Consider the following 26,548-nt stretch of genomic DNA (forward strand, 5'->3'; position numbering starts at 1 on the left):
TGCTCTGGTATCTCCAGAGCAGTGCTAGCACAAATATTCAATGTTACTAACTGCTCCTGGGGAATAATTTTATCAAAGCCATTCAAAACAAGGTTCTTGCACAAGGATCAGCTTGATATGTTCTCATAAACGCAATATTCACCACAAATCATTAACAAAGCTATTAAGATTCGATTTCCATCTCAGCAATTATTGCTAGCATATTTTTTTACATTTACTTTAAAAGACTCAATCCTATTTTCAATTCATTAAACTGTTCCTTGCATTTACTGAATTTTACATCAGCTTAGAAGCCTATTTGAATTAATAAGAATTACAGTAGGAGTAATTTAGAAATAAATTATTTGAAGTTCAAGCCACTGAAGCTTTTCATGCCAGGATGCTGCTACATTAAGCCTGCTGACTGATGGCTTTGGAAGTTCAGCATCTCTGTCCAGGCTGGCATCAGGATCCCCCTCTCCAGAAGGCATTTATCTCCCTGAGGACAACGACAGGCCGAGTGCATGTAAGGACACACCGAGCCACGGTCCAAAGCCAACAGCATCACCAGCCCAGCAGACTTTGCGTATTTGTTCTGAACCAAAGGGCGTCTAATCCGGCCCTTGGCTGCAAAGCTCCCCTTGCTCCGCTGACCTAAATATGCTCCCGTGGCTGAGAGCACCAGACCGTGCACGATAACGCTTTGGGGGATCTGGATTCCGATCTGCTCCCGCTTACCAAGACAAGAAGGGCATTGCCGTGACCTGCATCGAGTACAAACTCTGAATTAAATCAGAGGCAACATGAAGTGAGAGCTCCAGACCCATCTTCACGTCAACGTTGCGGGGAGTTTCTCAGTAAATATTTACTGGCAGCGTGTTTGAGGAGCATTAGACACATTCACAGCACTATGATATGTTGTGACAGAAAAGGGAAGACTCGGGAGGGGAAATGAAGCTCATGGACCCAACAGAGAATGGCAGAAGTTGAAAGAAGCAGAGGAAAGCTGCTACTGAAACCCAGCTTTAAATCAGCTCCCAGTTCCCAATGCATTTGGGGGCCCACGAGCAGAGCCAATGGGAAAAACCCAGCAGAATTACATGGGATAGGTTTTTACCTGTCCCATGGAGTGGACTGTCACAGCCCCCATGCTCTGTCTACGTATTAGACAGTGGTCTGCTGCTGGGAAGTCCAATACTAAGTCCAAATCCCCTCTCCAGCATTCAAAGCACACAACAGACAGACTCCAGGCCCTGGCCTGGAGTCCGGATCATCCTTATCTCCAATGTAAGGCATTGCTATGGAGAGGAAGGGAGAAAGGAACACAGAAGAAGCCAGGTTCAGGGTGACCTGCCCTACATAAGCGATGTCTGTAACAGCATTAATGAGCAAGTACAGCAGCCTGGGAACAGCCATGTCTGGAGCCTATGCAATTCATTTTCTCACTTCTCTTTCTGCCTCAGACCACCACAGTCTCCGCTTTTCAGACTGCAAAGACAAACATCGATGAGTAAATTGTGTTTCAAATGAGTTCCTCTTAGCTGGACACAGCCCAGGGACCTTGGCTCACATGCAGCGGTCACATTTAAAATCAATTCCTTCTCCACTCGCAGCACACCGGGAGCGAGGGGAGCGCCAGGGAGAAAGAGGGAGAGATGAAAACTACGTGCTCGTGAGCACGATTCTGCCATTCCCAGGGAAACACGAGCAGCGCCGCTGCTGATCCGGCCTATGGGGTACTAGCACAAAGGCCTTCCAAGGAAGAGTACTGCTCACCGTACCCGAGCCATGTAAGCCCAGAGACTCAAACAAAATTCCTCTTCATCAGTTGAGTCAAGGGAAACAACCCACATGGATACACAAACCGCTTGTTCGTGTGCTCCAGGAGCAAGCGACCTGGCGACCAGTCTGCAGAATTCATGTCATCTGAATGTCACAACTCACCTCTCAATTCCAGCTCCTACAAGGAACGCGGTGCTTAAATAACCAGCCCCACTTGCGACAAACACGAGGAGGGTTTGATAAACGCCTCCTGATCCACCTACTGCAGGCGCTTTGTCTACTTCTTGATGCTCCTCTCCCCGAGCAGTGCCCACGCTCTCTCCATCCATCATGAAGATAGCATCCCTCTAAAGGAAACGTCAGGAACCGCCTGTTTGGGAGGACTTCAGGAGCCAGAGAGACTTCTTGTCGTGATCAGATAAGAGGAGCCTTGCAGAGCAGGGAAGAGGAGGAAATCAAATCGCCATTTCACTTCTCTGCACATTTGCTTCACGGAGGGAGGAGAGGATTGACAACTCAGTGCTGGAAGAAGTTGCTGGAGCTTAGTGCACCTGGTCTCCGAGGCTTCAGAGGCTCCTTCAGAGCTGCAGTCGTCACACTTGAACTTTGGAGAAGAATGGACAATCCGTGCTAATTGTGCTGGCGAGAAAAGGCAATTGCTTCCTGCGGAGTTAATTTCATGACAGCTTTTCACGGGCAAAAGAATGACAATTTCGGATGAGGCTGCCTATAGACCATGCACGTGCGAGCGCGGGGCACGGCTGCCAGCGGGGTGAGCACGGCTGCAGTGAGCTAGTCCCACACCAGCTATGGGATGGATTGGGGCTGGAGAGCAGCGCCATGCAGTGAAATCCCAGTCTGCAATCCACATCATGTGCAGAGACAGAGATGCTGCCATCCACTTGCATTAATTCCAAGCACTTCCAAGTGAAGGAGAGCAGAAGAGGCAGCCTGCTGCTACTTACACCCATGTGTAATCCTCTTGGAAGCCTGCAGGGAGCCAGATCTTGCTCCAGGGACACCAAGGAAGGGGATCTTGCTGCTCTGCTTCTCTCTCTCCAAAGCAGAGACTGCAGCAAATCAATGCAGCAACACTCACCTGGTACAAATATCCTTACTTTCAGATTTAACGTGTATTATTCTTTCTTCACCACTACAGCTAGGTTTGAGAAAGGATGCTGCTGATGGCACCAGTTTTGGTATCGCCTGATGATGCTAAAAGAATCAGTTCCTGTTTAGGATCAGGGGAAAGGAGGTGTGGGTGGAATCAGCATTCACAGAAACTACCCCCCAAACATCAGTACCACGGATGTGTGAAAGTGCAGGTACTGCTGATGGCTAAGGAAGTGCACTGCTGATGAAGGAACTGCTCCTCAGCAACGCACCATGTCTTCCACTTTCCAAGCAGAGAACAGTTTGGCCAAAGGTTGATTGCTTCTCAGAAGAGGAAATGGAAGAGGTGACAGCAGCGCCAGATTAAAGGGTCACATGGGGGCCACGATTGACCCTGGCCCTGCCACCGGTCCCCAGGAGCTGGGTCGGTGGGAGATGCTTCTGCACCCGACTTGGCTAAAGGCGGGTTGGCTTCCCCCCAGCCTCCCCACCAACCCTTGGGTGCAGGACTTGTGCACCACTTTGGATCACCAGTCCTGGGATGCGAGTGGATGTCTGGCGCAGCCTGCAGGGAGCCAACCACCGCCAGCTCGCTGTCACGGGCTCACCAAGCTGCCTTGTCACCGCAAGGGCCCGTTTCCCTCTTTCCCAGCCCATATTTTAGCAAGCGTGCGAATGCTTTCAGCACCTTTCTGCGGCGCTGCGCCCGGCTCCTCTCCGAGCCACAGCTCACACTTCCCTGCTGAACGGCCCTCATGAGACAGCATGCAAGAGTGTGCTAAAAATTCCTTCCTGCGGGGAGCACGTTTACGCTGTGACACACACACACTTCACTCAAATACACTGCAAAGTCAAGCAAGTTGTGCACAGCTATTAAATTCCTGGAGGAGAAAACGCTACAGCCACCTTTATGGCTTTTCTGGCTTAAAGAGGAAGAATAAAAGATGACAAGAGCTTGGAGCTGACACCAGCGGCTGTATTTACTTTAAACATTTGTGAATTTCTGCATGATGAAGTGGCACTGGGGAATAGTTTCCACTGGATTGTAACCAAAGCAGCACAGAGGCAGAAAACTGCTGTGAAACAGCCCTAAAGCAGTGCTCTCGACGAGAACGAACCAGTTATAGCCCACATCCTGCGCAACAAGCAAAAGGAAGCCTTTCTTTTCACCCTAAGAATTAAACCCCTTTTTTCCCCTCCTATGAAACCCTGTGCACTGCTGGCCACAGGTTTCTCAACCCAGAGCATCTCCTGACCTGCCAGGCCCATCACGCTGCTCCTCTCATGCTGCTGCTGCTGCTGCTACCAGGAACCACATCAGCGCAGATTTATGATCTGCCACCTGTGCTGGGATTAGATGTCAGCCTTGTCTTTCTATTACCCACATATTGATAGATAAAATTCCATGGCCATACAGTGCTTCTCCCTTCAAAGGTTACCACTGGGGATGCTGAGGATCGATACCCATCTCATCTGTCGCTGTCTGGGAGGAACAGAACAAACAAGGCTGGTGGGGGGGGGGAAGGACCTGGCACAGCTCGCAGCATTAGTAACTGGGTTTTGCCACAAAGCCTGTTGTTCCTCATAACTCTGGGCTTTTATTCCACTTTTCTAAGCAAATCTTGGGATGGAAAGCAATTCATAACAACCACCAAAATGCAGTCTTTCAGAAAATGATCCTTCTTGCACAGTTAATAGGTTTGGATTCTTTGAAGGAGGAATCCTATGAGCCACGCTCACCACAATGGAGCTTCTGCTGTCTGAAAGCACAATTCACACATTTTGCTGCCATAGATAGATTGGGAAGCTGCATGCCTGGTTTAGAACTAATTCCTTAACCCATTGGACAGTTCTTAAATAAAAGATGTTGCTACTGCAGCTTTTCCTTTTACTGTTTTATATCTATTTATCTAGGGATGCTCAAACAGTTTAACCAACTGCCTAGAAGCAGCGCTTTCCAGAAAGAGCAGCAGCTCATCTCTTGCTTTTACTGTGGAAGTTGCAGGTCCATCGCCAAGACAATAAAAGGTTGAAGGGCATGAGGAGGAGAGAGCAGAGGTCCAGCAAAGGGCAAAGCCGTGCACGGCCTCAGGACAAACACAAGGCAGGGCCCTGCACTCCTGTTCCTCCAGTACTGAGCCACCCCTGTGAGCCACCACCCGTCAAGGGCACCCCCTGAAATCCACTGCCCCGGTCCCCCCTCCACTGCTCGGAAGCAGCACCAGCGAGCGAGGAGCCTGACAACCCGAGGGTCCCAGCAGACTGCTGCCTCCGTTCACTGTGGTTAAAGAACACCCGTCAAGGATCAACACTCATTTATTATTAAGGGTGCCCTAATACAGAATCCCGTATCCGCATTTTATCTTCCAGCTGCGTCACTACCAAGGACACGCGTGGCCTGGATCTGAGGAGGGAGACCTTAATTAACCCAGAGTTTCACCCACACACGGAACGTCCTCTCTCTGCCGTGACGTGCTCCATCAGGAGCCCGAGCCTGACGTGCACGTAAGAGGGTGAAATACTCCATTTTCCCAGGCAATGAGCACGTTGGACGCATTCACATTATCACAGCATTCCCAGCACTTGCTGCCTCACACATTTCCATCTCTGCCACAGGGATGCTCCATACTTAAACACCTCAGCACGGGCTCCAGGCACAACACCCACACTCCCAAAACTGCCAACAGGGGTTACTCAGGATAACAGGATTCTCCAAGAACCAGGAAGGCTGTTTCAAGGCTGATGATGGGTTTTGTTTTACTGTAATAAGCAGATACGTCTGACAGCCGTTCTTGTAACCCATTTCTTGAAGAGATAATAGATAACACTGGGATACAGTATTTTTCTTGGAGTATTCTGGCCAATTCCCATTCCTTGGCTGAGAGACAGCTTTAAAGGACACCACTTGCTGCACTATCCACACAAGTGATGCCACTCCCCTTTCATTTTAATCTTTAGAGATCAGAGAGATCTTTTGCCACGGAACAACAGCCACCCTCAGTGAGGGTTATACATCATATAACCATGAGGGTTATGCATTCACTCCCAAAAAACCCAGGGGGAAACAATCTCAGCAGTGCCTTTCCAATCCAAGAGAGCTCCTCCCAGCTCACCCTCCCGGAACGGATAACAAGGCATGTTACAACAAAAGCCTTTAGTCTCGGTCTGGCTCAGACACAATGACAAATGCTAGCCTAAAGGGCAACGTATTTGTAAGTTTGAAGTCTCCTGCAACACCAACTGTCCTGATTCCTCCCGGTGATAAAGGCTGTTCTGGGAGCTGGGTTACCATATATTATTTGCCAGAAGAGGAAGAAAAACCATGGAATCAGCCCTCGATCTGCTACCCATCAGCTTTATAACTGTTAGCAGAAGACTAACACTCATGTCCCGAAGCATTAATCAGTCAGTGCAGGTTGTGACCGTCCTCCCCAGCCTCCATGAGGTCTGTATTTCTTTCCCCCCCTTCATCGGTGGGATTTGCTTTAGCTGAAGCCATGAAAAGAAGGGAAAGGGCAGATGCTCCTTACCCAGGAAAATCAAACCATGGCTTCATAAATGTCATCAGCCCAAACCCCCCTCGGTGCCCCCTGCTCCCATCAGCGCTTCCAGAATGTTCTCACTCATTTCTCAAAGTTGCAGTCGCCTTTCAAAACCAGACTGCATTTAGTTCTTAATTAAGCAGCTCTCTTTGTGCACACACACACCCGGCCTTGAGGTTTAGCTTGTCGTTTTAAACAAAAGCAGCATGGTAAATGCCTTTTACACGCAACACCATTAGATATAATTAAGCAATGGGTAAAGCATACATCGTGCTATAAATGTCATTTAGTTTTACAGTTAAACTCATCAACATTTATCAAAACACTGCCTCCAGAAAGAACAAGACAGCCACAACCAGTGACTTCAATCCGCTGCTGTCTCTGGAGCAGCGTGCTCCAAGGCAGAGCCTCGGCACAGAATGGCTTCCCATTTCACATTTGCATCTTTTTGATGGAAACGGTGATTTGCTGCTAAGTTCCTGCACACAGCAGGATGGGAAGTGAAGGATCCCATTCTGCTCTAGGACCTTCCGCTTTCCCACCCTCTCAAGCTACACCTCTGGTTGCACCACAGAGCATGGTGCGAAACCAAAGCCCCCGGCCAAGGACCCTCATGCTGGTGGCAGGGCTGCTGCTGCCCAACGCAGGGCAGCACCATGCCACCACCTCCTCCCTGGGGACAGCGGGACCACTGCAACTCCATGGCACATCCAGCTGCCCAGTGGGAACCGGCAGCCTCTAATCCACAGGGATGCTGGCCCCATGCTCCTGCTGCTGTTGGAAGCCTAAGGTAAAACTTCATTCCTGAGGGTCTGCTTTCTGCGAGGGGCACGTCTGAGCTGCCACAAAGGGGATGTGAACTGTAAAGAAAGGGAAACACAAGCAACGCACGTTTAACACCAGACACTGCCGTGCCTGTGCTGCTTTAAAATCTCACCATTTCTTGTTTTCTCCCGAGGAGCATTAAAACATGCAAACTGAGCCCATTAGAGGCAATTTTCAATTTACTGCTCCTCCTTGATATTCACATGGTAAACACCAGCAGGCATCAGCTCCATCAATAAGGCTCGTGGGCACCCAGGTGACTGTAAACTACAGCGAGCTCCCTGACTCTGCACCTTTACACAGAAGACACGGCAAAAAACCCACCCAAACAGTTTTGAAATGGGTGTTTCATTATCTCCTATCATTACAAATTATGCTGCAGGAGTAGCAAGGAGCAAACGCTGAAGGTTCCTGCTGTTATTTACTCATTCTGCCCCTCCGCAGCAGTGGGAAGGGCTGCTCCAGGCGAGTGAGGACCTCCTCCTTTTCCTCCTCCTCTCCCACCACCCCGGCTCTATGGCAGAAACAAGCTCTTCCCACTCAAACATCTTCCTCACATCGTGTTGGCAAGGCAACTGGCATCAGTGCGGGGCTTCGGGGATGATCCCGCTCGGCATCAGTGCCCAGAGCAGGGAGAAGGGATGGACCGCAGGAAATGAACAGCAATGCCTGCTCCCTTTTCTAAGCTCAAAGACCAGGCTCTGGAGGTGAAAGCAGTTGGGCTGGTATAAACCTGTACCCCCACCCAACAGTCCTCCTTCATGCCCACCCTGCAGCTTGAGAACTACCAGCAGATAAAACTCCTCTCTTCCAGCCTCCTAAACAGCCCTTAGAAAGGAAGGGTTCAGATTTACAGGCAGAGCCAGGTAGCAGGACAGCAGGGATCTTGGAAATGGGCACTATATCCTAGCAGCAACTCCCTGGGTCACCTTGTTTTGAAACTGTGCAATACAGAGAGAGCACTTCACTAAAAATCTATCTTCTTAACTGCTTGAAACTGAATTAAAATGCATGTATGCAGCACTCCTATCTGCCCGCTCTTCTGAGCTTCTCCTTTGGCCTTATGAGAAAAGAATGCAGGAAATTATAACCGACCTTCCCCCAGCTCGGAAAAGGGAATTCATTACAGCAAGCACAAAGTCAGTGCTACTCCAACAAACCAATGCAACCCATTCAAGCACTGAAAAGCATTCTTACTACTCATTCACAGTGTGTCCTGCCACGGGTATTACCCAACGACCATGTCCAGTACCTCTGTGAGCACAGTAATAGTGCTCCAGAACCCCTCCCCTCGCAGCCTTGCCTTGTGTCCTGACCCCAGAGCTGAGCCCACTCACTCCATCCTGCAAGAGAGACACGAGGCCTTGGCCAGATGTTGAACCAGCAGTTGAGGACCCGCTATAGACAGCTGCTTGGCATCCCTGGCAAGAACAATGTAAATCACACTCATTCTTCACAGCTCCTCGCTCAGACCCCAGCAGCTGGAGGAGATCTGCTGATTCTTGCCAACTTGCAAGGAACCGTGAGCCTGGCCTCCCGTACTCAGCACATCCAGGGGCAATATTTAACAGCAAGGCTCATTTCCAAAGGAGCAAGGCGACAGTCAACAACTCGGCAGCACAGCCCTGGCACTCCGAGCTTCCCGCAGCTGTTTTAGTCAGGGGCTGCACTCACATCCGAGAGCAACAGAAATCCCCCCTTGATCACTTGTGCGAAAACCACGTTAAAATCCCTCCAACTTACAGCAAGGTCTGCTGAGAACAAAGACCCTGCCCTGAAACTCGGAACCGAGCTCTGCAACACCTGGATTTGGGAACTGCGACCATTGAGTGCGACTGGAATTACAGCCTGGCTCAACGTGGCTTTTCAAAGCACCTTCTGCACTTTAACATGGCTTTTGCTGCAACACCGCTCAGAATCAGAGTCACAGCGTGGTGAGCTGCTGTACCGAAGGTGCTTTTGGCTTGGTTTTTCCTTTGAAACCTGCCAGGGCTGCCTATTCCTGAAGTGCTTCCCACTGACGAGCTGCCCCAGCCTGCAGGTACCATAAATCACAGGACCCATCGGATGCGCCCACAGGGTTCCACCTCCCAAGTTACGTTAATAACTCCCTGGGCCTGGAGCAGCCGCCTCCTGCCTGCAACAAGTGCAGTGATCCCCGCTCCTCCCAGCTTGGCTCCTTGGGCTGCTGCTTGGAATTCATTACCGTGGAATAATGATCCTGCGAACGGGATTTATTAGGCTCAGCCAGTGAGATAAAACACTAGGGGTGTGCGGAAAAACACTCTGACACAGACACCATATGCTCAGCACCGATGACGAGCTGGGTTACTTCAAGCAGGAAGATTTTGTTTTCCTGCTGCACAGATTCACCACCCCAAACACGACAGTGAAGCAGCATGCCTGGAACGGGAGTAGCGGGCACATGCTCTGCTCCATCGGGATGAACTACCCTCGCCTGCTGCCCAGGCAGCCTGGAGCAGCCCTCACGGGTTGATGAACGCCTGCTGAGATTGGATGGTGTTACAGAACAAAACAACCCTCGTGAATCATAAGGCTTTATGGGTGTGTTGCTCTGGATGATTCCCTAAGAATCAAACTGCATCCTGCTCATTAGCAAACCTGGCTGCAAAAGAGAAGGATTTTGGGAGTGAGGTGATTACACGCCGGCAGCGCAGGGAGCAATGAGGGAAGTCAAACTCCATTTCCAGGCACCCAAAGAGACAACAGCCGCATCAAATAATGGGGCAGGGAAGCGGAGAAGCAGGAAGTGCCACTGCTCCACTCATCATTTCAGTCCCAAATGTGGTGTAAGGAATGGAACTGGTCACCCTTCAAGCGCAGAGCCCCATGATACAGCCACCGGCACCGATCTGCCCCATGGGTCCTTGTGCCAGCCAGGGTGTTTGTGAGCAGCAGAATGGGAAACACGGACCCCTAAACCTTGTACTGGGCATCGTTAATGTGACACTGCACATCTGCATTCATTCACCCAAATCTGCAGCTCAGAGGATGCACCACGTTACTGGGGAAGCAGTTGCACTGCTGTGTCTCAGAGTGAACCACAATGCGCACTGTATGCATGCTGTACCCGTAGCCCCACACAAAAATCCCAGCAGGATGAGTTCTTTATGCTGGCTCAGGTCTTTTGGTGTGTTTTCTAAGCAAACATCAGCAGAATGTACTTTGATAGGCAAGTTACCAGCGCAGAGATAAGGATGCCCAGCTCTGAGCAGACCTGGCAATCACAAATGGCAGAAACCAAGGGGATTTGCATCCAAACCTCACTTCTTGCGTGGTACCTACCAAACTCTAACAAAAGCGTTCAGAAGAAGCAAGCGGAACATACCTAAGTACAAACGTGGGTCACCACTTGGTATACACAGCAGTGGGGCTGTTTATTAATGAGGTCTACATTCTAACAGGCCTTCTCTCCTGGAAGTGCCCCGCTATTGCACCAGCCCCATTGACTGCACTTGTGCTTGGGATTACTTGTGAACAGGAGTCTGCACCCAGTCACCACAAGCCCACCCCCATTTGCCAAGCTCCCACATTACTCTGGTTTCCAGCCGGTCCCGTCTGATTCAAAACCAGCAGGTTTTGGTGCTTTGGGCTGGACTTCCCCTTGAGCAGCACCCAAGGCACGGCTCATGCGTGGTGTGGCACAGCAATACTCACCCTGTATCCCAGGGCTGCCTGGTACAGCAGAGAACTGCTGGGTCTGTGGGACCTTTGCCACAGGGCTACGTGACACAGCGCCCATCACCAGCCTGTGCTTGTGCCCCGGCTGCCACTTCCCAAAGCCAGGATGTGGGCACTGGGGAGTAAAAAGCTTGGCCAGAGCAGCTCCTCCACCTCCCTCCACATCATGGCTAATGAGGATGGTGCTGGAGACAGAAAGCAAACCCTCCTCCAGGTACTGAGCGATTGTATTGTGAGGGAGAGACCTGCTCGGCTGACAAAACCGCTTGGTCTGAAAACGCTCCACCACACCTCATCCCCAGCACCCAAAATCATTAACAGCACAATCCGAAAGAGCTGCAGCTTCCTGGCCGCTTTCCCTTGCTACCATTCCCCCCGGCTGGAGCCTGGGACACGCAGCCAGTGCCGGAGGGAGCGCTTCAAAGGGTGATCCCAATTAACAGCCCGCATCTATTCACGCTCACACGCTTTCAGTGGAAGTTTTCCTTTTGTCTTCCCGCGTCCCTTCCCGAACAGGGGCTCATTACTGATGTAGGCCAGGTCTCTAATTGCTTGGGAATGTGGCTCAGCACAATACCCCCGAGAAGCTGCTTTATGAGCTGTCCTAATGCCACTGAAGAGGGCCATGAAACCCCCAACCCAGCTGCCTGGCTCCAACCCAGAAACCTCAGGTTTCCACTGCACTGAGTCCACATTCCCAAACCAACCCTGTGCGAGGGCGAGATCCTGCCGCCTCCGGGCAATGAGAGCAGGCATCACCAGGAAAGCATCTACTTCTCCATCACCAGCTTTTACACACTCCCGCCCGACCACCCAGGACAGCCACAGGTTGACTGTACAATGGTACAACTGGTGGAACATGCAGCCTGGGGGAGTCCTGCTACAGCACTGGGCAAACCCCATCCTCACCATAGGACAGCAGGGCTGTGGAAGCTGAGAGAACGCACGGATACTCACAGCATCCAGGGAAAGCCATTGCTCGCCTGGTACCAATCAGCACGAGCCATCTAAAGCGTGCCCATGCACCACAGGCACAGCGTGTGAGGTACCGCATGCACCGGCTCCCAACCCACCCTGCACCAGCCATTTACTCATCTGAGTTTTCCTGGTTTTCCAGCCACGATCCCACCACTGCGGCCCTTCTCTCCCAGAAGGGTTACAGAAAGGAACGCTTTCTGCAGGCAACAACACCCGTGGCATTTGAATGATAGTCTTTCCAGGGGAAAGAGCTTGCGGATTGGGTTGCTAAAAGCATCCACCTGCTTATCAATCCAAGAGCAGCATCTCTAAAGGTCACAAGTGGGGAAAAAAATCAAACTGAGAGGCTGATTGTGATTCCTCGCAAAGAGGAGCTCGTTTCTCACAGATCCACCCCGCCGTGCTCTGGAACACGACCTTTCTATACAAAGAGAGCAGTGCATTTCTGCCTCTCATGTGTTAACCTCCTTTTCCATGAATTAAAAGCAGTCTTGATATCATCGTTACACACCCTTGCTGCATAGAACCACCGAGGTCCCGCATGCCAACCCCATCACCATTTCACATTTGTTAGTACAGTATCGGGGTGATAGCGGCTCCTGGGAATGGGAATTTTCAGTGCCACTGGTGGAGATGAAGAGGATACAAAGCAAGGAAACTTGACAGCGAGAAAAAAGACCTGTCCTCTCAAAACCTTTCAGTTTCTCAACATCCATGAAAGACCCAAATCAAAACCGGAGTCAAATGGAAAATGCATGGAAGCAAAGCCGAGCACAGTCCGGAGGATGGAGCTGTGGAATCCTCAGGGCTCAATCCCACTCCATTTCACCTACTCCAGGCCACAAACCCCAAAGCCAAAGCACCCCCAAAAGACGGAGACCCCCCTGGGGTGGGGATGCTCCCTGTGTTCCCATTTGAGGCAGTGAAGGAACAGAGTCATCACCTCCTAATACAGCACACCCACAAGCAGGCTTAATGGGATTTGCTGGGAAAGCCACGTATTTAACATAATCATTACATTCTGGCAGCTGAAAATGCTGGCAGTATGAACACAGGTTGATCTTCTACTTCTGTACTTACTCACAATGATCTTTCTTGGCTGCATGATCTTTACCTACTTGTTTGCACTGCTCCATCTCTCTTACAGGAGCAGAACATACGACATTTACCACGGCTGCTTTCCAATTACCTCTTAGTTTAGCTGAAGGTATCTGAAATGTCAGCATGGGATTCCACCCACACCCGCTGCTGCCCAAGCTGGCTATGACCAGCAATGCTCAGCATCTCCACCCTGCCTCGCAATGCCTCCTGCCAGGCAGATTAGCCCGAGGAGGAGCTCACGCTGCCCTAGGAACCATCCTTCAGCAGGGACATGAGCAAAGGGGCGCATTGCCCTTCATCAATCCCAGCAAAAGCCTTACTCCAGATCAGGCTGGACACCAGTGGAGGGTCCAAAGCGGGGCTTTGTCTGGTCACCTCCCATGGCAGGCAGGGAAACCTGGGTGAAGAATGGCTGTCACACTGTCTTGAGCGCAGTCCACGTCTGCTCTGAACATCATGCAGCTCTTTTCCTCTCTGACACATGCCATCATCACACGACTAATACCAGGATCACTTGCCCATTTACAAGGCATCGCAGGGCTGCCGGCTTCTGGTGACTGCCACAAGCGTGGCAAGGGGGTTGACCATTAGGCACAAAGTCACCTGGCTTCCCATGAGCCACGTCAGACCCCTCCTACCACCTAAACCTCCACGAGGGCCCCCTCAGCTTACACTTTCTAACATAAGCCTGTCAGAGTTACATGACCTTGAGGCTTGCTTAAACAGCTAGGGAAAGAGAGGTGCTGCAGAGCTCCCAGGTATTCCCACACAGGGAGCGTTTCTCCAGATCTCCTGCTCCATAGCTGACAAACAGCGAGGTGGCACACACAGGCGCACCCACAACCACAAGGATCAGTGGGAAGTAATTAGGAGGCAGACAGACACAAGCTCAGTCCCATGCTGAAGAACAAGGGACAAAAGGAGCGCTTTGATCCCTTCACAGGTTGATGGGACAGAGCCCTCAGCATCCCTGACTGCTTCTGTTTCTGGGGAATGTTTGTACACGAACAGGGAAACAGATCTGAAATTGGCAAAGGAAGTGAGCATGTGAACAGCATGGACCATCCCGGACCCTCCCAGTCCTGCTGATGAGCAGATGCTATAAAAATATCCCGTGTTCCTCCCACTGCCAAAGATGGGAAGCTAGTAGCAGCCTTCCCTCGGTTACCCTCGCAGAGGAGGGCGGCAAGTGGGCTCTGCTGAGCTCCCAGGACCAACACTAAGTATGAGTGATGAGATGAAAGCTCGAGGCAGCGCGTACGGGGCTGTGGGAGGGAAGAGCGAGCGTCTGCACCGAGCTCTGTGTGCTCTCCAAAGGGATCTGACAGGTGACTACGCTCCTCTCCATCCCCAGGCTTTTGGAGGTGAGTCAAAGATGAGCCAAAGTCCTTGGGCAGAGGTGAGCATCTCCCATCACGGCCAGCTGACATGGACCAGCAACACCATCCTCTTCCCCAGTCATCGAGCAGCCTCATCTCCAGAGCTAATTCCATTCCATACGTTCACAAATCCTTGCTCTCTGGTGCTGTCTCGATAACAGGCAGGCAAAGCAGATCCCAAGCAATCGTTCTTCACAAAAAGGAGAAACACCACCACAAACCTCAACGCAAGAACAAAAAGAAAGCCTCATTTTACAAATTTCAGCTTAGTTGTGTATTTCCAGCAACTCCCCATACCCGTATCTTTATCCCTGTTATTTTCTATCCTCTTGTGCTTTCAATTCCAGCTTTGCCTGGAAAATCTTCATGAGAACAGCCTTTGTTCACCACCCACCATTGCAAGGTTGGCGCTAGCTCCTGTAGTGGCATCGCAGGCAGCGAGTGCCAGATGAAGAGAATGGCATGTACCTGTCAGTCTGCGGAACAGCAGCTATTTCTGGCTCGCTTTTACATGCACGTTGCTTGAACTCTCTGCTTTGCGGAGGAATCTGGTGTTACCTGAAGAGGCCAGGCTGGATCAGCATGCTGACAGCACCAGGGTGGCACGGCTCACGCTGGAAAGGGCTGGCAAGCTACAGCTCCCAGGCTGTTTCCTCGTACGCTCCATTAACTTGAAAGGCTTTTGTCTTCACACGTGCAAAAAAGTAGCTTCCATCTTAAACTAGGTATAATAAAGGCGGTTGAGCTAAATCTCCAATCAATGGAGAGACACCGCGATGCTTAAGAAGAACTGATGAGGAATTAAAGATGCTCCTTGGCTCAGGGACATGCAACAGCTCACCCATGCCTGTTCAAGGAATTTCTAGGGATGAGGACCTGCTCCAAGAGGTGCTCAGCTTGTGCCAAGGCATTCTCAGCAAAGACTGGGATCGGCCCTTCCTACAGCGGGAATGCCAATGATTGAGACACACTCACCATCACCCAACCCAGAACGGGCCTTTTCTGAGGATGGAAACAGATCTGGTCCTGCTTTTACTCAGGCAAAGGAAGAATTCGTTTTCTTCCTTTTAAAAGACTTTAAAGCTCCCTCTGCACAGAAGTCATCAAAATCCCATTCTGATAGAAAAACATGATTTCAGAGTAGCTACTTTAAGTGTATGGTAGATGCAAATAAAACAGCTTTATTTTTATCCCGGCTAAATTAGGTCATAAACCGGGAAGCTAACGTCTCCACTGCTCCAGGGACAGAACTACCAGGTTTGGTAAAAATAACTTACTGCAGGAAGCCGGGCTGGATGCAGACAGAAACACAAGCATTTGCAATGCGTGTTTTTTTTCCCTGCCCAAACATATTTTATCATATAGAAATATATGGTTGACTTGGCTTATATTGGGATATATTACCGAAGGTTGATGCCTAACAAGATGCCCGTTCATCCCCTGTGCCATCCTGGTTTCCTGTGGGATACCCTTCGGGATGCTAACACAAGGGGGAAGAGTCAGGAGGCAGGTACACTCAGCATCCAGGAGGGAAAGCCTGGTCCAGAGATGGATGGATGCCGTAATGCCTGGGCTGTAGCAGATGACACAGGGAATAAACCCGAGATTTCTGCGCTTGTCCGCCCCAGGGAGGCAAAGGGGCATTTCCAAGGAGCAAACGGTTGTGCTGAAAGCAGAACTGGGGTTAGCTGCCATCGCAGCCAAGAGCAGGAAAGTGCTGCCTTGCTCAGCCCCTGCCAGCCCAGGCGGGAGCCATGGCGAAGATCAGCTTCCCAGGCGCTATGTAGCGCTTGAGAAATGAGAACAGATGATGTTATTTTACATTTAGGTATCACTTGAAGCCTTTCTGACACGCAGTAAAACAGTCTTCAGCCCCCAAAGCAAATGTTAAAAGCATGAGCAGCAACAGCTAAGGCAATATGATCTCCTTCTCTGGTGTCTCATCGCTTTCCACCACAATTCTCCAGGCAAGGCACCTCAGTGGCAAAGCCCACCCTCGCTCTCACTGTAATATTGCCTACCACATGGTCTGTGATGGTCTGGTCCAAAACTCCTCCTGTTAAAACACCCGGTAATACGGAACCTCAGTGCAACCTGGATGCCTGACTGAGAGCATCAGCCCCTGCCGAGATGCCTGGATGCACAGGGAGGACTTACAGAGTGAAAAAGCTGCCTTTGCTTCAAGCAAACACACTAGAGCTGGTGGCGACAGAAGCCCCTGTCCCTGCTATCCACTGACTTCAAGCTAAAAGCCATCACAACCGGCAAGTGTGAGGGCCGAGATAAAAGGGATGTCTGTTGGGAACCTGCAGAGGACCAATGTGATCACTTCCATGGGCATCCCAGGGAGAAACAGCGCAGTCTAAATCAAACCGAAACACCCCGAGGAATGCCCCAAGGCAAGAGGTGGAATTAGCAGCACTGGGTGATGCCAGTTATGGGCTCATGAGTATTCCAAGCACAACTTCAGGTTGCTTCAGCTGCTGCCTAGGCAAGTGCCTTCAGAAAGTTTCCACTAGGAAAAGCAATGAACTTGGGTTTTCTCCCCACAGTAATAATTCTCTGCTCCATCTCCACGTGAGCTGCTTCTCTTTAGCAACAGCCATAAACCCTGATCCTTCCCAGAACTCACCACAACCTGCTGCACACACAGAAGGTACCTCTGACAGCCAGGGACTCCTATTGCTACCCAGGAGAGCTCCCAGACATGCTCTTCCAACACAGGTCTGCACTACACAGCAGCTGCTGTACCTGGGACAGCCTGGTCCCAGGCAGCTGTTTGCCCTGGCGCTGCTGCATATCCAGCTCCGGGAGCAGGTAATGCCAGGAATGGCAGCAGCTCACACGTGAACAGTTCATGCTTTTGCAGACCTCAACAGCACAAAACGTTTATGGGCTGGAAAAGGAACCATCCACTGGTTTAAAACTGAAGGACAGCAGCAGCAAAAGCATAAATAACCCCAAGTTTCTGCTGCAGGGGAGAGCGGAGGCTGAGCAGTGCCAGAGACGTGGCGCAGTGGACACGGAGGTTGTCCATGACTCCCTGTGCTTTTCCACTGGGCAGAACAAATAATGAGGTTTGAGCTTTTCTTCCCCTACGGAAGCCAAGAACAGGATTTGGGGTAAGAAAAGAGGAATAAGGGCGTCCCTGGTGCAGGGGAGCATCCCTGGCAAAGCCACGCCCCCCCCAGCCGGGAGCATCCCCACGCTGGGACGCTGTCATCAGGGATATGCCGGATAAAGGCTCCACTTCCTCCAGGAGCCTGACCGACTCCGCAGGGATATTACGTGCAAATTGTCTGGTTAGAATAATAAATAGCGGGTTTGCTTTATAATGTCGGCCGCGCACGACACGTTCATTTGTGATCCAAGCCTCCGATTTAAAGGAGGAAGAAAGGATCCTCGCCTGCCTGGAGATAAACTTAAGTAAATAATGTTTGCCATCAACTCCAAATGAAGAATGACAGTTAAATTTTATAATCATCTTCACAGCTCCAGGACTTACTTTATATTTTCTCAGGCTCATGACCGAGGGGTTGTCATGGCAACTAGGAAATCCTACCTTATCAGCCTCTTACATTTACATTCCTTACGGCCGCTTCCCTTTATAAATTAAATCCATCACGGTCTTCTATTCTCCAAATAAGAAGTTCTTAGGATTATCTCGCAGAAACAAGGATCAAATGCTTTGATTGAAACACTATGCAAAAGCTAATTCACTGGTGGTTTTCTTTAAGGGAAGATTGACTGTGCTACAAATAAATGGCTCCCGTCCAAGCTGGCAGTTGGCAGCCTCTCACAAAAAGAACTTGGGAAGCAAACATGGGTATTGCAGCATGTTCGTGTTGGTCAGAAACATTCCCACATCTGGACAGCAAGAGGGGAACCTGCCTGGCCCAGTGGTCTGCAGACAGAGCTTCCACTGGGCCCCGCTGCGGTCACTGCAGTACTCTGGGTGCAGTGGTGATTGCACTACTATTCACTACAGCGCAATCACACGTGCGCAAATCCTCCTCCCATTCATGTTCACAGGCCAGAGTGGGTGCTGAGCCCCAGCACACCATCATCACAATGCAGGCAGGAGAGCCTTGTCCTGCACACAGAGGAGGGTGAAGCCCCAAACCAGGGCAAAGCCCAGTGTCCCTGCTCCACATGCCTTTGAGATATCAAGCCCCATCCACAACGCTACCCAAGCACACCTTCTGATACAGTTTGTTAGTTATCTCCTGCATCCTAACTGGTTTATGGGGATTACAGAAAGAAATCTAGAGAAACCACCCAACAAATGTCCATCCACCAAGCACAGGAACAGTTTCGGACAGTTACCAGAGCCTCAAGCAGCACACATTCAAGCAATACAAAACCGTGTGCATGGTGGCTTGCAGATGCTGAAGCAATCAGCCTGGGTACATGTTTAGCTGCACTGAATACACAACCAAGCACAGCACTTGCATTCAAAGAGAAGATGCTGTTAGGAAAGAGCATAAAGTCTCATTAAGCAGATTTAGAGGGGTGGGACCATCTAATTGTCCAAATTCGATTCCTCCGCATGTAATGGGCTCAGAGTTGGACACAGTTAAGGATTCAGACCAAGCAGCAGCAACAATGCTCACCTCTGTCCTAAACAATACAGAAATAACATAAACTTTAATTCCCAGAATGTTTTCTGCAGGAGGCTTTTGATTAACAGAAGTCTTACAAACTGTAATGAATTTCATAAAGGCAACTCCACAGTCACAGACCTACAGGCATCAAGAGTTTAATTTGGTTAATGTACTTTTTTCTCCATTACTGGTCCTCCACAAGAAGCTGATCACCAGCTCGCAGAGTGCATTGCTTAATTACCCGTGCTGCACTGCTGAAAGTGAGCACTAGTCATGCTGCCTGTCAATAGGGCACGTGGGGCAGCGCTGGATCGATGCACGCAGCCACAGCAATGCAGCTCAATGCCACCATGCTGCTGGAACGGTGGAGGCTGCACAGAGCCACACAAGCAGAAACTCATCCCAAAGCCTTAAAATCCTCTGTTTCCAGTGATACCATCTTTTCTGCTTGCAAGCAGTGAGTAGACTCCAGCACTCCTCTTGCATGCAGTGTACGTCTTAGTCTCAGTGCAAACAGCTCCCAGACATCTTGTCCAGGCAGCTTTAAGCCAGAAGTAGGTATGATTTTTGCTCTGGAAATGCCTGCTGCAATCAGAACTGGTCCCTCCAGAGCACCTCACCCACACGTACCCAGTGAAGCTGAGATTTAGAATAGCACATGTTTTGGTATTGCCTCCAAGCCAAGCAACTCAATAGCCGCAGAGCTGGCATGGGACTTGCCAGCGCACCTTTACTGAAATATTCAAAATCAGCTGATCAATAATTCACCATGTAATATGATAAAAGGTAATCCACTGCTTGAAGCCAAAGCTTAAACAAACTTCGCTCCAGTTACAGCACCGCAAGGTCTTACAGATTTGAAGATACTCGGGGCAGTGGCAGAAGGCAGAGAGGAGAAGTCTGGAGGGAGGAAGGCATCCCTGCTCCACAACAGTCTGGAGGGAGGAAGGCATCCCTGCTCCACAACAGTCTGGAGGGAGGAAGGCATCCCTGCTCCACAACAGTCTGGAGGGAGGAAGGCATCCCTGCTCCACAACAGTCTGGAGGGAGGAAGGCATCCCTGCTCCACAACTGCCCAATCCCTGCCGGAACAGAAACTAGTTACAGCTACGAGTTAAACCAGGAGCCCTTTGCAACGGGATGCTAATTCAATATGAGGTAACGTAAGTCAATATTCTTGTTTCCCCTTTCATCCTTTCAGCCAATATAAACTAATACAAATGATAATGACATGTCACCCGTGACCTCTTAAGCACGCTCCACATGTTAGCAGTCTAATATTGATTCTCCCCCTCAAGCACATGAGTCAGATGGAGCGGAAATTCACTTTGGGCAAAGGAATACCTCAACTGCATCAGTGCCATCTCCTAACAGGCCCCCAGCAGCACCAGTATGTTTAATGCCTGCTCTTGAGACTCTAAACCGGGATTTTCAACACAAAGCGAATGCTTTAAGAGCCCAGGCTGTAACTCAAGCCTGTGGAGTAGGAACACAGAAAGCTGATTTCAAGGGGAACGGATCAGCTCTGCTACCGATTCTGGATCATTTGCCAAAGGTGTGTCAGGACTGGAAACACGAAGGGCACTACAGCAATCGGACACTGAACACCCAGGTCTGTAAGAGGCAAACAGCCTGCACCGTCTTGGACTCCTCATCCGCCTTGAGCAGTTCAAAAGAACTTCAAAGGTAAGCAAATAGCAAATGTATCTATGGTCACAAACACCTCGTGGGCACAATAAGCACCGACTGTGAGATGCCTGTGAAAGGGAAAATCAAGCACCCACCCAGCATCACCAATTCTTTTGCAAAGCCGGTAGCCACAATAGCGGCTTGTTCTTCGCATAAAAGGCCACCACGGCGCACAAGAAGCCCTGCTGGTACTTGAAAGGCATGGATCCAAGGTCAGCCAGGCTCGGAGCCAAGGCTCCAGCAATAAACCAGCAGATCTATCCTGATGTGGGGAAAGTAAAAGACCTTTTAATTGTAGGGCTCTAGAAGTCTTTCATATTAATTTAACATTCACCTTGAAACGCTCGTGCTTTCTTCAGGCCCTCAGCAGAGCATGGAGGACAGGGAAGACCACTTCAGCAAGGTGGCACGCTCTTCCCTAATGCCTAACTGCGGGATAACTGAGCTTATAGCAGGAAGGCAACAAAATGGACATCCTAAAGAGAACCACTGTTAATCCAGCCCACCAAAGCTCCCACGAACCTGCCCATGCCTTCAAGCCCTGCCCCATCCATTCCCACAATGAGCATCCAAACCGCACCTGCAGACCAGAGCTACTATAAGAATAGCTGGCGTGGGAGAGACTTGGTTCGCAAACAGAGTGAGAAAGTTCATTAAATGATAAAAATTCCAACCGTGCTACCGGGATGTAAATTGCATTCATACCCAGAGCTGACATCTTAAACAGTTTAATTTAGGTACAGCTCTTAGCAGCGTTGGGCGTCTGCAACAGAAACAGATGCCTTGAATCATTTCAAAGTATGCTCCTGTCAGAAATGTCCTTTCTGACACCAAAATCAATTTCCTTCTCCTTTACTAACTACTCTCCCAAAAATAGAATGAGAAAAGTTGCCTCAGGTTTGGCTTTTCTCTGCCATACAAAACATGCTTTTACGCTTTAAGGAAGAAGATGGTGGTGTGCAACACGCGTGCCTGCGGTAATTAGTACTATTTTGATGGAGCAACTGGCAATGAGAATGAACCTGATCCATCTTCATTATGGAGATCTATAAAGCCTTTGACAAGCCTGGTACAAAAGGCAGACGGGCTGCTTCCTCATACTGACACCGGCGTTTCCTGTTGCTAACCCGGCACTGAAACAATCACATCAGGAGAGCCACCCAGTACCCAGAGTCCTTGGGAAAACCACCCCATGTTAGGGACAGCGAGAACCCCGACCCCAACCCTTCTGTCAGGCTGGGAAATCCGCCTGTGAGCCCCACAAAGAGCCAAGAGCCACTGGGATTGGGTCACACAGGAAACAGGAGGCTCCTGGAAGTGGCGGGCTAACATTGGTATCATCACCAGGTTGGCTTCCAGAAGTCCCTACTCATCCCCCAAGTCCATGGCCAGCACATCTATTGCTGCTAACACCATCCAACACTTTAAAACACTTGGTTAGTTTATCTGCTGCCCCTGAACACACAAATATTGTCAAGAGTGCTTACCTACAAACACACCGTGCCAGCCTTGACAGTCAACAGTTCTGTGTACACTCAACATGCAAACACATCAACATTTTCTCTTCAAACCCATACAAAGCGAAAACCTGGGACGGTTTGCGTTCTAAGAGGAAAACACGAAGTGGAAAAGCAAGCCTGAAACATGCAAAGCTACAAAAATAACAGCCTGAATAAGCTCATTTTGCTGAAAAATGGCTTCGGGGCTTCGCAGCTGAACAATGAATCAGCTGGGTGAGGGCATCTGCATACCCAGGAACACGGCGGGAGGAGGGGGCCATCGGCAGCCTTTGTCATCATGCTTTGGGTTTATTTTTCCTCGCCTGCCCGGCTCCTGTGGGGCAGGAGGTAATGACAGCACTTCATCACGAGCAGCAGCGGGTGCCCGCATCCATCCCCATCCCCATCCCACAGCCGCCGGCCCCCGCGGCTGGTGCGGAGCCGCAGGATGGAGCGCCCTGCAGTCATCACTCACCAAGCGCCTCCATTAACAAACTGCCCTTAATTACAGCGCTAATTGCAAAATTATTTCATAGCAGCAATTATTCTCCTCAGCCCAATCCAGGCTATTTAAGCGGGACATTGTCTCCGATCGTGGCGTCAAGCCAACCCATCTACAACCAAGAGCTGGCGCTGTACTGCACTGCTCCACCCAAAACAGCAGCTCGGGGGGCGAGGGCTCCCTCCAGGACAGAGCCTGACACGGGACGGTGCATCCTGTTTCAAGTGACCACCACATGCCTAGGGCTGACGGCTCATGTAATGAGCCAAAGGGCCAAGCAGGGACCATAGCCCTTGGGACCTGAGGCTTAGAGCTGACTCGTGTAACTGGATTTCAGAGCCCACACGTACAATCCCAAATCTCAGAACAGCACACGATCGAGGCAAACAGGTGATTTTCTCCCCAAAAGACCACAGCTCTGCTAAAAAAAACTCCTCACAGAGCATCCCTGTAACAACTTTACAGGCAGGAAGTGAATCTATTTCATTTTGATCATTTCAAATACTCCATTAATGAGAAAAAATGAGGCTTATTAGTCAGTGATGTAAAATACTGCAGAAGGGCAAGTTCGGTGACAGGTCCTGAGCAATTCACATCTCTGGTGGTGATGGGGCCAGAAAAGGGGAAGGTCATGACACAGCAGTAGGAGAAACCACAGCTTGAGGTCACAGCCTGGCAGCCTTTTCAACAACCACAGACTGGCCACGTTTGCTCAGGTAATACAATGCATCTTCAATACCCCATTCACGCAGGGCAAACATAGAACAGCCCAAGCACTGAGGCTCTGGTTGCAGCTGATCTGCATGGACAGGAGGGGGCTGTTGGTTTGGGTTCCCAGACATGGTGCTGGTAACAACGGGATCTCGTGCTTCCTAACGCAAGCTGTTTCTAAACACGGAGGGCTGGGTGTTTTCTCAGTCTGTCTCGTTTTGCAAGTTGTAGGGTAATTTATTTGTCAATTTTATTAAGGAACGCATCAAAGCCTCGCCTCCGCTCAGGGCAGTTCATAAAACCACAATATTTCCCCACAGATTTTCATACTCAGACATTGTGGAGGAACGTGAAAGGGAAGCAGATGACTCCACTCTTACACACAGCAGCCAAGCTGGATGGGGCAACAGCACGTCCAGCATCCCCTGCGGACCTTGGGCAGACAGGGCTGCAAACTGAGGCCCCATCCATCACATGGATCACACACCATCACATGGATCACACACCATCACATGGATCACACACCATCACATGGATGGGTGCAGAGAAGAGGCTGGTAGCACAGCTGGTGACAGGTATCTAGCTACAGGCACACACTCTGCAAGATCTCAAAGCTCTCAAATCACAATACGCTTACGAGCGCAGTGTTACTGCACTTCTCAGTCAAACCAGAGACATTCAATAATCACCCAGAAAAGCACCATCTGTTATGCCTTATAGCTTAATTAAACTAAAATACAGAACTCCTTAATTCTCACAGCTCATAAAGATAAAGGTCATCACACAGCTTTACCATCAGGTATCCTGTATATAAAATGCGGAGGCTGGAGTTTATTTCACCCAGACATCACTCAAACCCTGCCCCATCCGCCCAGCAGACAAAACCATCACCCCAGCAGCGTGACACCGGATCGATGCCGTGATTTTGGACTGACAGTGAGCGGATAGACTGCAAAGCCCAAGGCACTGCCTGCTCCTTCAGCATGACTGTGCTGCTGGTGGGGCTCAACCACGCTGTTGTGGGCACCCCTTATCTTCAGTGCCCTGACCCCTCCTTGCTCTGCTCCAAGCATCTGGACATCACTACTCCAAAGAACTGGAACACCGGGACAAACACTGTAGCTATCCATGATGTCCTAACTAAAAGCTTTTGCCCAGGCCATCCCCCTACAGGGACATCATTCCCTGTAGAAACCTGGTCTATGGAAGCACAACTGCTGCTGTTCACAGCAGAACAACTTCTGCACACCCCAGTGGGAGCGACTGCTCCAACAAAGCAGACAGGGAGGGTGGGAACCCAGCAGAACTGCTGGCAATTTCGGGAGGGAAATGGGAATGGAGACATTGCCTGAAGGGAAGGCACCTGCAGGAAGGAACCTGCCCTTCGTTTCTTTTTCTTCTGCATTCCTGTGCAGAGAAAAGGGAAATGGAACCGTAAATATGGAACGTGACTGAAACAGCACAGAGTAACCATGGCCTGCAGTGACAGGAAAGGTCCCGCGTGCCCCTTTGGTAATCACGGCTGTGTGAAGAGGGATTTCCAGTGCTTCCACTCCTGCGAAGCCCCTGCCCAGCCTGTCTGCTGTGACAGATGTGAAAAACTGACCCCGCTCCCCTTTTCCCTGCCGCTCGCCTACCGATGACTCCAGCCCACCACACTCAACACCCCACGTCCCAGAGCTGCAGTTGCCCAGCACCGTTATTGCTCTCCTCGGAAACATGTGCTTTGTCTTTCAACCATGAACCCCGGCAGAAGACTTGCTAATGCTGACCAAAATCCAATTATTGGCTTGTCAGCTTTTGCGTGTTTCCTTTTGAGGCTCAGGCTATGAGGAAAGGTGAATTAAAACCTGTCTAATGGGCAAGAAGTCTTCAGACGGCCATGGCACCTTTCAGGAGCATGTCTGAGTGCTTCACGCGGCAATGGAGACTGATGAGATGCTTTACAGAGCCTCTCTGAAAGATGAGGACTAACAGGCCGTACTGTGTGATGATGGGGTGGGTTTTTTCTTGCTTTCTGCTTCCTGTAGGTGGAGGCAAACTCCTTGCTGAAAAGAGGAGGACGTTCAGAAAGCAGGGCTAGAAGGTACCAGCGCATCCCTCTTACGCGATGACTTCTGCTGAAGAGCACCCTCACCAACACCACGCTGATGGCATCAGCCCGCAGCCAGCTTTAGGGGTCCAGGAACGCAGATGTCCCACCCATGGGCCCTATCCTACTCCTGAACAGAGCTGCATCAGAGCAGGGACAAGGGACCAAGGTTCAGACACACGGGCGGGTGCTGAAGCCTGGTACCCAAAGCTTCTTTCCCCTTAGAGCTACTGAGCCGGCTGTGAGCGCAATCACAGCACTGTGAGCTGCCTAACCCTGCCCCTCTGCTCCAGCCAGGCTTTAAGATGCAAAGCTCCAGCTAGCTCAACACGAGCGAGATGAGCGAGAACATCACACTGCTCGCAGTGCAGGTGCAGTGCTTTAGATCCTCATTAATATTTCAGCTTCTCCCATCTCCTCCTGCAACTGTCCCGGTTTTATTTCTGTCTGCAGGATTCCAATCCCACTCCTCCTGAGCTCTTGTTTGCTCAGAGAAATGCTCCTGGCTTGGGACTGCTCCCAGGGAAGTGAGCCCACCCCTGCACGCACTGGGTAAGCTGCACTAATTGCTCCTCAGCTCATTAAGAAGCACACCATGGACTCGCCTGTTCACTCCCTCAGCCCTGGCCACCCAGGCTGCTGCAGTGGTCTGAACCTGATCGCATCCTTCCCAGCGCTGCCTCTGCTTTCCAGCACGGGAACACTCCCACCCCAAGACAAGCGGGACGGATACAGCACACGCGTTTCGATGAACAATTTAATGCTACCAACTACCAACTACATTCAGGGTTCAAGAACACGGATACTGGGAATGGGCCACCCTTGGAAACCCAGGAAGGACTCAGTCAATCACACGTGTTCACGTATCCGGGCCATCAGATGGACTGTGCAACTGAGGCTTCCGAGCCCTGCGGTCTGTCGATGCTTTACTGACTTGATTATGAAGCAAATTAGATTACACAAATATTTCACTAAATATCTTTTAAAGCCCATTAATATTAACATCAATTCTGTCTCGTATGTGCCTGGCATTTAAAAATCCATTTCAGA

General features: G+C 50.4%; 1 protein-coding gene across 11 annotated transcripts in view; it reads right to left on the reverse strand.

The window, feature by feature from the left end:
* CADM1 (cell adhesion molecule 1) overlaps positions 1 to 26,548 on the reverse strand; it is a 138,688-nt gene that overhangs the window by 43,136 nt on the left and 69,004 nt on the right. The gene's annotated exons all lie outside the window — the stretch shown is intronic.

Source organism: Pezoporus wallicus, unplaced genomic scaffold (genome assembly GCF_028554395.1).
Source record: "Pezoporus wallicus isolate ANWC-B61680 ecotype Strahan unplaced genomic scaffold, APGP_CSIRO_Pwel_v1 contig_7819, whole genome shotgun sequence".
NCBI classification, from domain to species: domain Eukaryota; kingdom Metazoa; phylum Chordata; class Aves; order Psittaciformes; family Psittacidae; genus Pezoporus; species Pezoporus wallicus.